This window comes from Rattus norvegicus, chromosome 5 (genome assembly GCF_036323735.1).
Source record: "Rattus norvegicus strain BN/NHsdMcwi chromosome 5, GRCr8, whole genome shotgun sequence".
Classification (NCBI taxonomy): domain Eukaryota; kingdom Metazoa; phylum Chordata; class Mammalia; order Rodentia; family Muridae; genus Rattus; species Rattus norvegicus.
The window spans coordinates 35,903,832-35,920,070 of record NC_086023.1 but is presented as its reverse complement, the minus strand read 5'-3'; positions in this window follow the sequence as shown (position 1 = coordinate 35,920,070).

The window sequence follows — 16,239 nt, the reverse complement described above, 5'->3', positions numbered from 1 at the left end:
ATGAAATGATCATGTGGTTCTGTTCTTTCAGTTCGTTTATATAATGGATCACGTTGATGGTTTTCCGTATATTAAACCATCCCTGCATGCCTGGGATGAAGCCTACTTGATCATGGTGGATGATTGTTTTGATGTGCTCTTGAATTCGGTTTGCCAGAATTTTATTGAGTATTTTTGCGTCGATATTCATAAGGGAAATTGGTCTGAAGTTCTCTTTCTTTGTTGTGTCTTTGTGTGGTTTAGGTATAAGAGTAATTGTGGCTTTGTAGAAGGAATTCGGTAGGGCTCCATCTGTTTCAATTTTGTGGAATAGTTTGGATAATATTGGTATGAGGTCTTCTATGAAGGTTTGATAGAATTCTGCACTAAACCCGTCTGGACCTGGGCTCTTTTTGGTTGGGAGACCTTTAATGACTGCTTCTATTTCCTTAGGAGTTATGGGGTTGTTTAACTGGTTTATCTGTTCCTGATTTAACTTCGATACCTGGTATCTGTCTAGGAAATTGTCCATTTCCTGAAGATTTTCAAATTTTGTTGAATATAGGTTTTTATAGTAAGATCTGATGACTTTTTGAATTTCCTCTGAATCTGTTGTTATGTCTCCCTTTTCATTTCTGATTTTGTTAATTTGGACGCACTCTCTGTGTCCTCTCGTTAGTCTGGCTAAGGGTTTATCTATCTTGTTGATTTTCTCAAAGAACCAACTTTTGGTTCTGTTAATTCTTTCTATGGTCCTTTTTGTTTCTACTTGGTTGATTTCAGCTCTGAGTTTGATTATTTCCTGCCTTCTACTCCTCCTGGGTGTATTTGCTTCTTTTTGTTCTAGAGCTTTTAGGTGTGCTGTCAAGCTGCTGACATATGCTCTTTCCTGTTTCTTTCTTCAGGCACTCAGCGCTATGAGTTTTCCTCTTAGCACAGCTTTCATTGTGTCCCATAAGTTTGAGTATGTTGTATCTTCATTCTCATTAAATTCCAAAAAGTTTTTAATTTCTTTCTTTATTTCTTCCTTGACCAGGTTTTCATTGAGTAGAGCATTGTTCAATTTCCACGTATATGTGGGCATTCTTCCCTTATTGTTATTGAAGACCAGTTTTAGGCCGTGGTGGTCCGATAGCACGCATGGGATTATTTCTATCTTTCTGTACCTGTTGAGTCTCGTTTTTTGCCCAATTATATGTTCAATTTTGGAGAAAGTACCATGAGGAGCTGAGAAGAAGGTATATCCTTTTGCTTTAGGATAGAATGTTCTATAAATATCCGTTAAGTCCATTTGGCTCATGACTTCTCTTAGTCTGTCGACATCACTGTTTAATTTCTGTTTCCATGATCTGTCCATTGATGAGAGTGGGGTGTTGAAATCTCCCACTATTATTGTGTGAGGTGCAATGTGTGTTTTGAGCTTTAGTAAGGTTTCTTTTACGTATGTAGGTGCCCTTTTATTTGGGGCATAGATATTTAGGATTGAGAGTTCATCTTGGTGGATTTTTCCTTTGATGAATATGAAGTGTCCTTCCTTATCTTTTTTGATGACTTTTAGTTGGAAATTTATTTTATTTGATATTAGAATGGCTACTCCAGCTTGCTTCTTCTGACCATTTGCTTGGAAAGTTGTTTTTCAGCCTTTCACTCTGAGGTAGTGTCTGTCTTTGTCTCTGAGGTGTGTTTCCTGTAGGCAGCAGAATGCAGGGTCCTCGTTGCATATCCAGTTTGTTAATCTATGTCTTTTTATTGGGGAGTTGAGGCCATTGATATTGAGAGATATTAAGGAATAGTGATTATTGTTTCCCTTTATATTCATATTTGGATGTGAGGTTATGTTTGTGTGCTTTCATTCTCTTTGTTTTGTTGCCAAGACGATTAGTTTCTTGCTTCTTCTAGGGTATAGCTTGCCTCCTTATGTTGGGCTTTACCATTTATTATCCTTTGTAGTGCTAGATTTGTGGAAAGATATTGTGTAAATTTGGTTTTGTCATGGAATATCTTGGTTTCTCCATCAATGTTAATTGAGAGATTTGCTGGATACAGTAACCTGGGCTGGCATTTGTGTTCTCTTAGGGTCTGTATGACATCAGTCCAGGATCTTCTGGCCTTCATAGTTTCTGGCGAGAAGTCTGGTGTGATTCTGATAGGTCTCCCTTTATATGTTACTTGACCTTTTTCCCTTACTGCTTTTAATATTCTTTCTTTATTTTGTGCGTTTGGTGTTTTGACAATTATGTGACGGGGGGTGTTTCTTTTCTGGTCCAATCTATTTGGAGTTCTGTAGGCTTCTTGTATGTCTATGGGTATCTCTTTTTTTAGGTTAGGGAAGTTTTCTTCTATGATTTTGTTGAAGATATTTACTGGTCCTTTGAGCTGGGAGTCGTCACTCTCTTCTATACCTATTATCCTTAGGTTTGATCTTCTCATTGAGTCCTGGATTTCCTGTATGTTTTGGACCAGTAGCTTTTTCCGCTTTACATTATCGTTGACAGTTGAGTCAATGATTTCTATGGAATCTTCTGCTCCTGAGATTCTCTCTTCCATCTCTTGTATTCTGTTGGTGAAGCTTGTATCTACAGCTCCTTGTCTCTTCTTTTGGTTTTCTATATCCAGGGTTGTTTCCATGTGTTCTTTCTTGATTGCTTCTATTTCCATTTTTAATTCCTTCAACTGTTTGATTGTGTTTTCCTGGAATTCTTTCAGGGATTTTTGTGATTCCTCTCTGTAGGCTTCTACTTGTTTATTAATGTTTTCCTGTGTTTCCCTAAGTGTGTTCATGTCTTACTTGAAGTCCTCCAGCATCATGATCAAATAGGATTTTGAAACTAGATCTTGCTTTTCTGGTGTGTTTGGATATTCCATGTTTGTTTTGGTGGGAGAATTGGGCTCCGATGATGGCATGTAGTCTTGGTTTCTGTTGCTTGGGTTCCTGCGCTTGCCTCTCGCCATCAGATTATCTCTAGTGTTACTTTGTTCTGCTATTTCTGACAGTGGCTAGACTGTTCTATAAGCCTGTGTGTCAGGAGTGCTGTAGATCTGTTTTCCTCTCTTTCAGTCAGTTATGGGGACAGAGTGTTCTGCTTTCGGGCGTGTAGTTTTTCCTTTCTACAGGTCTTCAGCTGTTCCTGTGGGCCTGTGTCTTGAGTTCACCAGGCAGCTTTCTTGCAGCAGAAATTTGGTCTTACCTGTGGTCCCGAGGCTCAAGTTCGCTCGTGGGGTCCTGCCCAGGGGCTCTCTGCAGCGGCAGCAACCAGGAAGACCTGTGCCGCCCCTTCTGGGAGCTTCAGTGCACCAGGGTTCCAGATAGTCTTTGGCTTTTTCCTCTGGCGTCCGAGATGTGTGTGCAGGGAGCAGTCTCTTCTGGTTTCCCAGGCTTGTCTGCCTCTCTGAAGGTTTAGCTCTCCCTCCCACGGGATTTAGGTGAAGAGAACTGTTTATCCGGTCTGTTTCTTTCAGGTTCTGGCGGTGTCTCAGGCATGTGTCCTGCCGCTCATGGGCCCTCCCCCACGGGAGCCCAGAGGCCTTATACAGTTTCCTCTTGGGCCAGGGATGTGGGCAGGGGTGAGCAGTGTTGTTGGTCTCTTCCGTTCTGCAGCATCAGGAGTGCCCACCTGACCAGGCGGTTGGGTCTCTCTCTCACTGGGTCTGGGAGCAGAGAGCTGCTGCCGAGTACATAGATTTTTACCTCTCTTGACAGATATTTGATTATTGTGAAAGGGGGAATGAAATGCAGAGGGAAATCTCTCTAGTAGGAAAGATTCCCATTCCTATCAGCCTAGCTTGCCTCTTGCTTATTTTCCACTAAAGGAGAAACTTATTTCAGAAGCTACTATAACATCTAATGGTATATAGGCACAAATACTACTCTGGGCATTTGGTGTTTGCTTTGCTGCATTGTGCTTCACTGTATCCCAAAGGAAGGACAGATGGGAAGGGAATACTCAAAATCTCTCTCTTTTCTTTTTCCTTATCTCTCTTACACATGTATATTGTTTTGGAGAGTGAGAGAGAGAGAGAGAGAGAGAGAGAGAGAGAGAGAGAGAGGAGAGAGAGAGAAAGAGAGAGTTTGTATGTAAATAATCACAACAGAACTATAGCGAGAAAGAGATAAATCTTCGGAATTAAAACAATAGTTTTATCACAAGCACTAAGTCATTTCTGAAGAACTCAAATATTTTGTTAATGGAGACCTGGTATGATTTTTATCATTTGGATAGCAATGTGTCTTCTTATTTTTCTTATTTCCACTAATTTAGACTCACATTTGAGTCTTAATGGCTTAAAGATAAGTCAAATTCCTAATTCACATTGAGTATGAAATTCAGCATTTCTTAAATAGTGTTTTATCTTTTATTTTTAATTAATGAAGTGGCCATTGAACAATCTCAAACATAGAATTGTATACATTAAATCAATAATTTATGGTAGTTTTCTATCACAGCATTTCATGGGTTGAAACTATTGTGATTTAATATTAATAACACTATGACTCATTTTTATAAGTATTTTACATTTGTGAAATATTTAGTACTCTATATGTACTTAAGTATTTTTCACTTCTATATTATACTATCCTTTTGAAATTAACATAAATAAAAGGAAGATGGTGAAAAACAAATTTCTAAACCATGTATACTAAAGCAATAATCATAGTCATCTCTATGATACTAGTAATGGCGCCTCTTTTACTGATTTTGCCATGGTTCGGAGTTTCTGTGTCCTGTATATTTCCTTCTCATACCTAAGAGTTATCATGGTGGTTACAAGATCGCACCAAGTGAGTTTTCCAGAGATTGTTTATTCCCTTTTAATAAATAAGAAGAATTTAAGGACAATGTGACTTCAGTGACAATTAAAACACATATTGAGGCAGAATCAGATATCAAAGTTCATGTTTGGAACTCTGAGTAATCGAAACATTATCAGAAGACACAAATGGAGAATATAATAGATGTACATGTAATGTAAAATTAATCAAAGTTTGGAGAATTATTGAGCAGTTGTCTCAATAGACATGGAAAACAAAAGAGCATTTCATAAAAGCATTGTGTTACAGAACCAGGACAATAACACATTATTGTTTTATAGTATATAATTGGCCTGTTTTAATTTGTCTAACTTGGATTACAGGGAAGTAATATCAAGTAAAACTTTCAAGTTTACTCTTCAATTTAGTATGTTTAATAGCCTGTATATTATTTTTAGTCCTAAGTGCATTGAATTATCATTAATCATAGATACTAACAGTCTTAATGCAGACTATATATTCAATATTTTTTCTTTTGTGTGTACACATATATATGTGATGTTCATATAGTTGGTTTATGTGTATGCTTGTATGGATATCTACAATGTACATGAGTGTGTGCACAAATGTGTGCCCATTTTGTGAATGCAAGAGGTCATATGGGTATAAACCTGGATAACTTTACAACTTATATTTAAGGAAGAACTCCTGACTAAACCTGTAGCTTGTTGATGTCCTGAGGTTAACTGGAAAAAAGTGCCAGGAAATCCTCCTGTCTACAAGTACCTTTTCCAGGGCCATGGTTACAGATGATTGGTGCTGAAGATATAAACTGAAATCTCCATACTTACATAGCAGTCATTTTAGCAACTGAACCATTGCCATAGCTCTGAACACCATTTCTCATTAAAAGGAAATAAAAATAGAAGACAATACATTAAATGCTTCATTTGTACATTTTTACTTCTGTTTGAATCAGAATATAATCTCTGTTTAAGTTAAAAATATTTGTTGTAGTATTTCATATAATTATTATCAATAGTCCTAGTTTATAAAAACATTATTGTAAATTCTAATACTAGTCCCCAAATCCCTTTTTTTTTCTTGTCGTAATCTCATGGCTCCTTCTCTTACAAGTGGCTTTCAACATTGTATCCTGACATTTAAATACATACTTTGGTACAACTTCTGACTATTGCACAGATGATTTCCTTTTATGAAAAATTAGATTTTTTCCATACAACATCTCCTGATAATAGTTTCCCTATCCTCTAGTCTTATCTATTCTCCCACAGTTTCTCTCCCCTAAAAATAGAAACCCTTAATGTCTCCCATTAGAATAGAGCAGGCTGAGCGGAGGGTGAAGAGGCACAACTGTGGTCTATATGTAATTTATGAAAGAAGAATAAAAAGAAAAAAAGACTTCTATAGAGTAACAAGCAAATATTACAAAATCAAATATAATATGATAAAGCAAAAATCATTGTATTGAAATTGAACAAGGCAAAATAACAGAAGAAAGAGTCTCAATATTACAAACTTAAAAAAAAAAAAAGAGTCTCAATAAAAGGCCTGTGTGGGCAGGTTCACTTGCTGTCAGTTGAGGTGAACCATACTTAATTCATTAACAGAACCTTATTCTTTCTGGTGTCCTTCATCTCCATTGGCTCTTATACTCATTCTGCCTTTTCTTCCATGAGGTTCCTTGAGCTCTGAAGAGAAAAATTTGATGGAGAAATCCCATTGACATACCTACTCTCTAAATAATATCTGGCTGTAGGTTTCTGTGTCTGTTCCAATCTTCAGCCAGAGGATGCTTCTCTGATTATAAATGAAGCACTATTATTTCATTAAGAAGTCATAATAATAATAATAATAATAATAATAATAATAATAATAATAATAGTAGCAGTAGTACATTTGTTAATATACTAGTAGTGTTTCTTTTACCATAGGATTCTGTGCTGTCTAGTTTTGGGATCTTGGTCACCCAAGCAGTGTTAAGTATGGAATCTGTCTCATGGAATAGGCCTAAAATCAATTCAGATGTTGTTTGTATACTGGCACAAGTTCTGTACCACCATTCGCCTAACATATTTTTCAGTCAGAACAGATTGTAAATCAAAGGTTTTGTGGCTGTGTTGGTGTCTACATTAGTTCTTGGCAGTCTACAGAGTGCCTTCCCTCATCAAAGGAGATAGAGATGAAGGCTCCATGTAGGCACCACTCAACTTTTCTATGTTCCATGAGTTGTGTTGCACATTATTCATGGAAATGAGACTCCACTGTAAGTTTTCAGAGAATAACCCATTGTCTTAATATCCTGGGTCATTTGGGGATTTCTATGGGAACCCCTGGGTCAACAACCCAGTTCTTCCACTGGAAGCTTCTTTTGATAACAAGAGATGGTCCATTATGGATGGAAAAGTGTGGGTTCAAATGAAGTCTACTTTTACAGGTGCTAATAAACCCCACACTCTTAAAGACATCTACTAGTTAATATCTTGGTCCTACATTATCTTTCACTACATGAATTTTAAAATACTTTCTTAAATCATAATATATTTAAATATACTTTCCTTGTCAAATTGTTTCCAGCAAAATAATTGGCCCTTTAGCGGTTAAAAGTTGAAAGCAAAGAATATTTAGGAAGAGATTTTGCTATGGAAGGGGCAAAAAGTAAAATAGTAAGAAGACATTCCTGAACACATGATGCATGCCCTAATGAAAAAAGTAAAATAAAAATAAAACAACTTTCTCTGGGTCAAATATCATCTCCTATAATTCTCTTGGCAGTAGATGTGTTGAATAAGTTTCCAATCTCTTCCATTTAGTGTGGAAAAATATCCAACTAAGAGCTGGATGGTTTTTCCAATAATGTTTATTCTTTACAGTAATGGAGTAATATTGTATTCCCATTAGGAAGTATGTTTATGAGAAAAGGAACCACCGGGAAAACTCTTATTAGAGATTTTTCTCTATATTCACTATGACGATTTCCCTTCTACTCCTTTTGAAATTAGTTATAATTTTTTTCTGTTTTTCAACAGAAGATATGTATATTATATCAATATTCTTAATTACTCTTCTGGAAGAGAGCCCCTTGGAAATTTAAGAAAACTTCTTAGCAGTGCACATTGAAAGTGAGCAAAGCTTAATTCCCTTCTATCACCATCAAAAAGTCTTAGGTCTACAAAAATCCAATGTAGTTGACCCAATTATTAACTCATGCATGTTTATCATTTACTTGCATATTTCTCAGGCTGTATGTCTCCACTATCACTTTCTCAAACTCTTACGTCTTCATGACCTATTAATAGAGTTTATTTCGTTGTTTCTGTCTCTGCACACAAAATACTAAGTATGTTCTAAATACTATTGTCTACGGTGGAAATTATTATTCCTCTCACTCTAGTCTATCACAGGGTGAGCAGACACTTCTTGTACTATTGACAGGAAATCAAGTTCTGTTTTCTCTTTTATATAATGAAAACAATTCGTTCAGATTTCAGAAATGTGACTTTGGTGAATTATAGCACTTCCTTTATTGCTATATCTAAACTCTCAAATAATTTCCACTATATAGAAAAAAAAAAACAAGATTTCTTCATCCAATTCCTACTATCACCAGAACATAAATGTTATAAAATTCATGTGGAAAATATACTCAATACCCAACTCTAAATGCCCACTCAACACAAGGGTTGCTCCACATCTATCTAAGATCGTAGACAACAGTCAATCTGTAGGTCTACACTGGATCTTTGATATATTTTTTTATTTATCCAATATATCCATCTAAATTCAGAGTTGAAAATATAATTATCCCTAAAGATTTCAAATGATCTTTCTGCAGAACATGGCTCAAGAAATTAATTAATGAACCTATGACAGTCTAGTTCACACTCACTAACAAACCTCAGGCATTATTAGCTGTAGGTAGTCAAACAACTTTATACGTTTTTATTTTCCTGTTTCATCTTCTACTTTCTAAATGATTTCAAGTCTTCTCAATTTCTGAATCTCCTTATTTACTCTATTGCTTCTATAATTCAGCAGGGGACAGAGATGGCATGTGAAGGACATTCACATGTTTGTGGGTAAAATTGATGCAATTTTCCAAAGCTGCATGCTTTAGGAAAGACCAACAGAATTTATAAACAGGTTTCTCAGAGTATGTTGGCTCATGAAGGATGCTCTGGAAGCTTTTAGTGGACAGAGAAACAGCAAGAAACTAAGTGTGATTGGAACCTAATTTTCATTGTGCTATTTGACAGAACAGCAAAGAAAGGAAGGCTGAAAACAAAGCAAATTGAGTGTCATGTTTTTACTGCTCACATATATAAAAATAAATGTATTTTTATATTACAGATATATGTTTACATAACAACAGTCTAAAAAAGTTTATAAGTTTGAAAAAACAATGTAGGAACACAGCAGCGTTTTGATGGAAGAAACGATATGTAAATGAAGTGTTATATTATAATCTTAAAATCACAAAAGCATTTAAAAATAAAATAAATATTTTATAAGTATATATATATATGTATATATGAAAATCCAGTTATATGTAGAAATAAATTTATGAAGATCCAAAGAAGATAGGATGAACACTGTGAATGTTTAATAGCAGGAACCATGGACCATTTCAGAATAGTAACCATTAGTTTAAAAATAATAAAAATGAGAAGAAAGCAGTGATTGATTCTTCACATATTATTTGAAGCCATTTCAGCATAGTTATTCATTTAAAAGGTCAGTTTGCAAATTTACTCTGCAAATGGAACAAATTAGAAAAATGATAGGCTGAGAAGAGATTACACACTTAATGTGAGCCTGGGGTTCCTGACAGCGGGGTGCTGATGAGACTGAATAGAATGGGATTAGCAAGTAATGTTTTTCAATTGTTGAACAGTAGCAGAGCACATAAACTTATAAGATGCTCGGGACAGAGTTTTATAAAAAGCTCTCTAAACACTGTTTATATATTTCTCCTTTCTTACTGTTATTTCTAAGGCCTTCACTATGATGTAGAAATCCTTTGAATTAGGTTTCTCAAAGCATCCTTTAAATTATATTCCATTATTAATGGAAATAAATGATTGCATAAAAGAACTACAATCACTATAGTAAAAATCCATATTTAAATAATATTTATTTGTTCCTTTTTTCTTTCCAAGTATATTTATATTTAGAAAGAAAACAATACTAATAAAATATATCAACTTGATTATTTTACTATGCAATGTCTACCAATATTACTTTGCAAATAAGATGAAATAATTTAATCAATTGATAAAGTATAGAATATGCTCTAATAGAGCATATTTCACTGCAGAAGAATAATAAATGAGAATGCTATAATAGAATATCTAGAAGCTGGTAAAAAAATTTATTACTCTGATGGTATTTTCAAAGTGATACTAGCTAGATAAGTTATCTTGTGCCCCTTTCTCTCTTCCTCTCAATAATTTAAGAATAAAAGCACAATGTTTATGAAAACCTGAAATACGTGCCCTTCTTTTTGTATAGATAGATTCCTGCTACGTTGCTTCTCAATCATGCATCTCATATTCTGTTGGTGAGTTCTCTTAACTTTTTCATGAGAACACCGATTTTAAAAGCTTTTACACCATGGGATCTTAAAAGCATTGTTTCCTGTCATTATCAAGAGGGACAGGGATGCCAAGTGGAGTTCGTCATTCTGTTAATAGTGATGGTTAGATCAAAATGGGCAATGTATATCATCATGTGATTGAGAGCCAATTGTGTTTGAATTTACACAGTATGGACAATAGGAAGACAAGAACACTCTCTTAAAGTAAGAGAATGTTAGAAACTGTTTTTTGTTTTTTGTTTTTGTTTTTGTTTTTATTTTGTTTTGTTTTGTTTTGTTTTTTATTGAGTGCATTTTGAACTAAGTTTCTGTCTTTTCCAGAAGTAGATGGCTGACACAAGTCCCTTACATAGGACTTCTTCTTGGGAAAACCGCAGATTTAATGAGTTATCATAAACACTATATGCTTAAAGTAGAGGAAATCCAGCCCCTCAGCCCTTTACTTTGTGACTTTTGAAATACGTATTTGACTACATAAGAAAATATTTGATAATGTATACTTCCTATATCATTTCTTTATAGAGCTGAACATCTATAAATAGAAATGTATTATCTCAACTAAATTATAACTGAAACTCCATCTGTTAATCAGATAAAGCTATTTTGGAATTACTCTAGAATTAGCAACTCTCACTTCATTTACTTCATTATATACTAATAAAATACAAAACAAAAATGCTTCATTTTATTTAATAAGTGCAACCTATCTTGACCAAGAAAATTTCTAGTTTTCTTGATTATGTATGTGTGTATGGGGAGAAGTTTGTTTTTTTAATCACATAAAGCAGAAAACTGTAGATTAGAGTACTTTGTCAGTAATTTAGTGGGTCAAATGTAAAAATGTAAGGTAACAGACAACCTACATATTCAAATGGACGCTGATTCTGCTCACGTGACAGGAATGGTGCTAAACCAACACATGCTAGTGATTCTAGATCTGTACAAAATCTGTTAGACCTGCAGGTACTAGCCCACACACTTGATATTGTTCACATGTTTTCTACCAATACTTGAGTTTTAATGTTATACTTCCTAATAATTGTATTAATTATAAACACTTGCATGTTCTCTTTCAGACTTGTTTATGGAGCACAATGTTTCAGAGCATGTTTATTGAACAGATCTGGGTAAGTGACTTAGCCATCAATTCCTTGTACTGTGAGGATTAATAGTTCTCTCTGCCTCTGAAATAATAAATAAAGAAATAATAAATTCTTTTGAGCAATTGCCACATGATTATGCTATTAAACATTAAAAAGGTTTTCTTTCACGGGCCTTAACTTCTGTGCTTCTTCGCACTTTCTTCTTCCTTTCAGAGAACAGCTACACTAGGCTCCTCTCTACAATCACAACATAGCATCAGTAATAGTGGCAGGGTTTGGTGCCTGTCCATGGGATGGATTCCAAATTGGGCCGCTCACTAGCTAGGCATTCCATTAATCTCTGCTCCATTTTGTTCCTGCTTTTCTTTTAGATAGAATTGATTTTGGTTGAAAATTTTGAAGGTGTGTTAGTATCCCCATCCTTCCACTGGGGATGCTGTCTACCTACTAGAGGTTGTCTCTTCAGGTTCCTTCTCCTCACTATGGGGCAATTCCATCAAGGTCACCCATATTGAATCCAGGAAGCCTCACCCATTCCAGGTCTCTGAGACTTTATTGAGGTTCCCTCACCAATCCCTTTCCCCTGGCACCTGCATATTTCTATTCATTCTTTTGGAGCTGTGGCCTTCTCTTGTATCTCCTGTCACTTGATCCTATCCCCAGTTTTCCTCTCCTCTTTCCTACCCAAACCTCTCCCTCTGTCTGCCTCTCATAACTAATTTGTCCCCATTCTAAGTGGTTGTGGCACCCTAACTTGTGCCTTCCTTCTTGTCTATTTCTTAAGGTCTATGGGTTCTGTACTTTTTGACTAATAACCACTTGAATACTCACTAGTATATACCATCCATGTCCTTTTGTGTCTGGGTTAACTCACTCAGAATGATATTTCTAGTAATATCCATTTACCTTCAAAATTCATAATGCCCTTTTTGTTTAAAAACTGAATAGTATTCCATTGTGTAAATGTACCATATGCTGGTGAGAATGTGGAGAAAGGGGAACACTCCTCCATAGGTGATAGAATTGCAAACAGGTATCACAACTCTGGAAATCAATATGGTGGGTCCTCAGAAAAGTGGAAAAAGTTCTACCTGAAGACACAGCTATACTTCTCCTGGGCATATACCCAGAAGATGCTCCAACAGAAGAACATGTCCTGTAGTATGTTCATAGGAACCTTATTCATAATAGCCAGAAACTGGAAGCAACTCGGATATTCCTCAATCAAAGAATGGATACAGAAAACAAAAAGGCTTTTGATATTTATTTATTTATTTATTTATTTATTTATTTATTTATTTATTTATTTAGCTTTGGGGGCTGTGCACAGTAATGGAATTACCAGAAAATGTAGTATCTATTTTTTAATCCTGTGTATGTATGAGTGATTTTGTATGAGTATATGTATGAGTGTTTTTGTCTATATGGTTTTCTATAATTGCCCTACTAATTTAAAATTTATCAACATTATAAGAACTTCCCTCCATTTCCATTTTTTATTGTACATTAAATTGTTGATTTTTCATAATAGTCATTAAAAAGTGGTTGCTATGAGAGATTCTGATTTTAATTTCATTTCCCATTTAATTAGTAATGAGCTTTTATTTTCACGTGTTATGATGTCTTCAATCATTTATAAATATTCTTTAGGAATAATTATATAAAGTTATATAATTGGTCTCAAGGGAGGAATCAGTGTATAAAGCCCTTGAGTTGTAACCATAAGACTGGAGTTCAGATTCTCAGAAAGTACATAAAAGCCAGACACAATAGACTGTAACCCATATGTCTATAATCTCTGTACTTCCCCTGATCAATGAGAATCTGATTCTCATTCAGTCCAGAATCTTGTAGGAGAGGTAGCCTGATATCTGTAGCAACAAACTATAAAGACTTTGTCTCAGTGTGGGAATTAGGGACATCTATATGAGGTTGTGTTCTCCACATGCCCTGATAATAGCAAGTTCATTTGCATACAAATACAGATGTTTTTACAAAGTTATATGCTCACTGATATCAATTTATTATTAATTGTTATTTTGCTGTTATTATACTGAATATATTCAGTATATTAATCCTTTGTAGAATGTATACATTTTACACACTTTAATCATGCAGCTTGTACAATAATACTGTTTTTTGTCAGTTTTCATTATACAAACCTTTTAATTTGTGGTAATCCTGATCATCATTTTGTTTACTTTATTAATTTTGATTTTTAATCATATATAAACACTTTTTGTCCTAGAAAATTTCCCTAATAATTTACTTAACATTTTCATGTAGTAGTTTTAGACTCTGTATTCATGTCTTTTGCTTACTTCTAGTTAATTTTGTATAAGGTGAGATATAGAACTGCAGTTTCATTTAATTTGTAGAGCACTTATTCTCAAATGAAAACTTTCGAGAAGGTGAAACATAAACATCTTCTTTCAATTGTCTATGAGATTTTACCAAGTTACCTATAGTTTAAAAAATGAATGATACTATAGTAAAAATCACGCCATTTATTTGCCTGTAACTATCTTATCATTGCCATTTAATAAGAGGTTTAGTAATTTAGTATTTTACATGACAAAAATCTAACCATTTACATGGTGTAGAATGGTTTTATATATACTTGTGTTGGGAGATCGATGATGTATAGAAGCCTGGCTAGTCTTGCATAGTACAGCAAGGTGTTTCAACTAAGCTAGAGATGTTATCTTATTTGGCAATGTATTTCTCTATCCCAACTTGATTCGTAATTCTTTATTTGTTTTAGTAAGCATATAACATAAAAATTACAGAACTTGTTTCTCTTTGCATTCCTAGTAGAAGGAAATCTGGTTCTTACTTAGAGCAAAAGAAGGGTGCATAGTACCACTTGAGTGACTATTTGGGAAACTGGCTTAAGAGTCCATAATTTCTGTCAAGATGGGATTTGTTCTGTCTTTTCTTCATAGCAAACACTGACATTCTATTCATTAGATCACAGATAATTGAACTGTGTTACTGTTGTTTACATCTTTCCTCTGCTATCTTACCATGAATAGTATAACTATAGTATCAGTAATGAGAACTATACATTAACTAAGCAACATTAACAAACCTGAATTTACTATGGCTACTGTTGAATGTCCAATCTGCCAGATACATTGAATATTATATGGGGAGACCAGTTTACTACGTGTTAGAAGAAATTGTGACCTATTTTTTCCTGTTGGAAGGCATAACCTAGACTATGTAAGTGCCATTTTTATATGGAATTATTTTCCTAACAGAAGAATCTGTGAACTTCCCAAGTGTTCTGTCTACCATAATGATGTTCAACCAAGCACTGAATCTGAATGAGGAAACAATTTCATAGCCAAAGAGTGAAATAATAAAATCATTATAATAGTAGTGCCTGAAATGTTTAAGTTGGACCCTGTCATGAAATACATGTGTTGATGACATGCTTAAATGGCTCTTTGAAGGTTTTTAGTACCAGGTGGTTGACAAATTTGAGTGTTGATGCAAGGTTTCAAGGATATGAGTTATCCTCTGAATCAGCAACCAATCCTTTCCCCAAAAGTCAGAGTTCTTAACTTAATAAATCAAATGAGAGTCTTAGCAATTCTCCCATTTACAAAGGACCCATTAATGAACAAGTACTATATTCTGGTAACCTAGGGGTCTTTATTTCAAAGAAAAGCATACACTCAAAATAAGAAATGGCAATAATTTCTTTGAACTGGACGTACATACTGTCTGTTACTTTATGCTCTTATACTTCTGAATCAACAAAGTTTTGTGATACCGATTAACCTGACTATCTTGGGGAAGAAATTGAATTGCTAGTCTCCAACAGACATAAAGAAGAATGTGGCTGAAGTATGGGAAATTCTTTAGCATCTGTCTCTGTATTGCAGTGCCTTATGATTAAAGTTGATAATACAAAACAAAACAAAAACCAAAACTACAAATATTCACACCTGAAGGGTCCAAATGTGCTGGATCACTAGTGATAAAGGTTTTTGTCATCCCAGTAGGTAGGAACTAGGATGTTTACTGAAAAAAGGCAGTACAGATTGTAGTAAAGAAAGACAATTTTTTGGGGGGGGGGAACTGTTTAATAGATGACCATATGTAGAAGCATGCAAACAGATCCAAAACTGTCACCCTGAACAAAACTCAAGTCCAAATGGATCAGAGACCTCAGCATAAAACCAGATGCACTGAATCTGGTAGAAGAGAAAGTGAGAAATCATTTTTACTCATTGGCATAGGCCACACTTAATTTTCTGAACAGAACAGTTAGTGTAGGTGCTAAGATGAACAATTTTTTTTATTAACTTGCGTATTTCTTATTTACATTTCGAATGTTATTCCCTTTCCCGGTTTCCGGGCAAACATCCCCTTAATCCCTCCCCTCCCCCCTCTGTATGGGCGTTCCCCTCCCCATCCTCCCACCATTACCACCCTCCCCCCATAGTCTAGTTCACTGGGGGTTCAGTCTTAGCAGGACCAAGGGTTTCCCCTTCCACTGGTGCTCTTACTAGGATATTCATTGCTACCTATGAGGTCAGAGTCCAGGGTCAGTCCATGTACAGTCGTTAGGTAGTGGCTTAGTCCCTTGGAAGCTCTGGTTGCTTGGCATTGTTGTTCATAAGGGGTCTCGAGCCCCTTCAAGCTCTTCCAGTTCTTTCTCTGATTCCTTCAATGGGGGTTCTATTCTCAGTTCAGTGGTTTGCTGCTGGCATTCGCCTCTGTATTTGCTGTATTCTGGCTGTATCTCTCAGGAGAGATCTACTTCCGGCTCCTGTCGA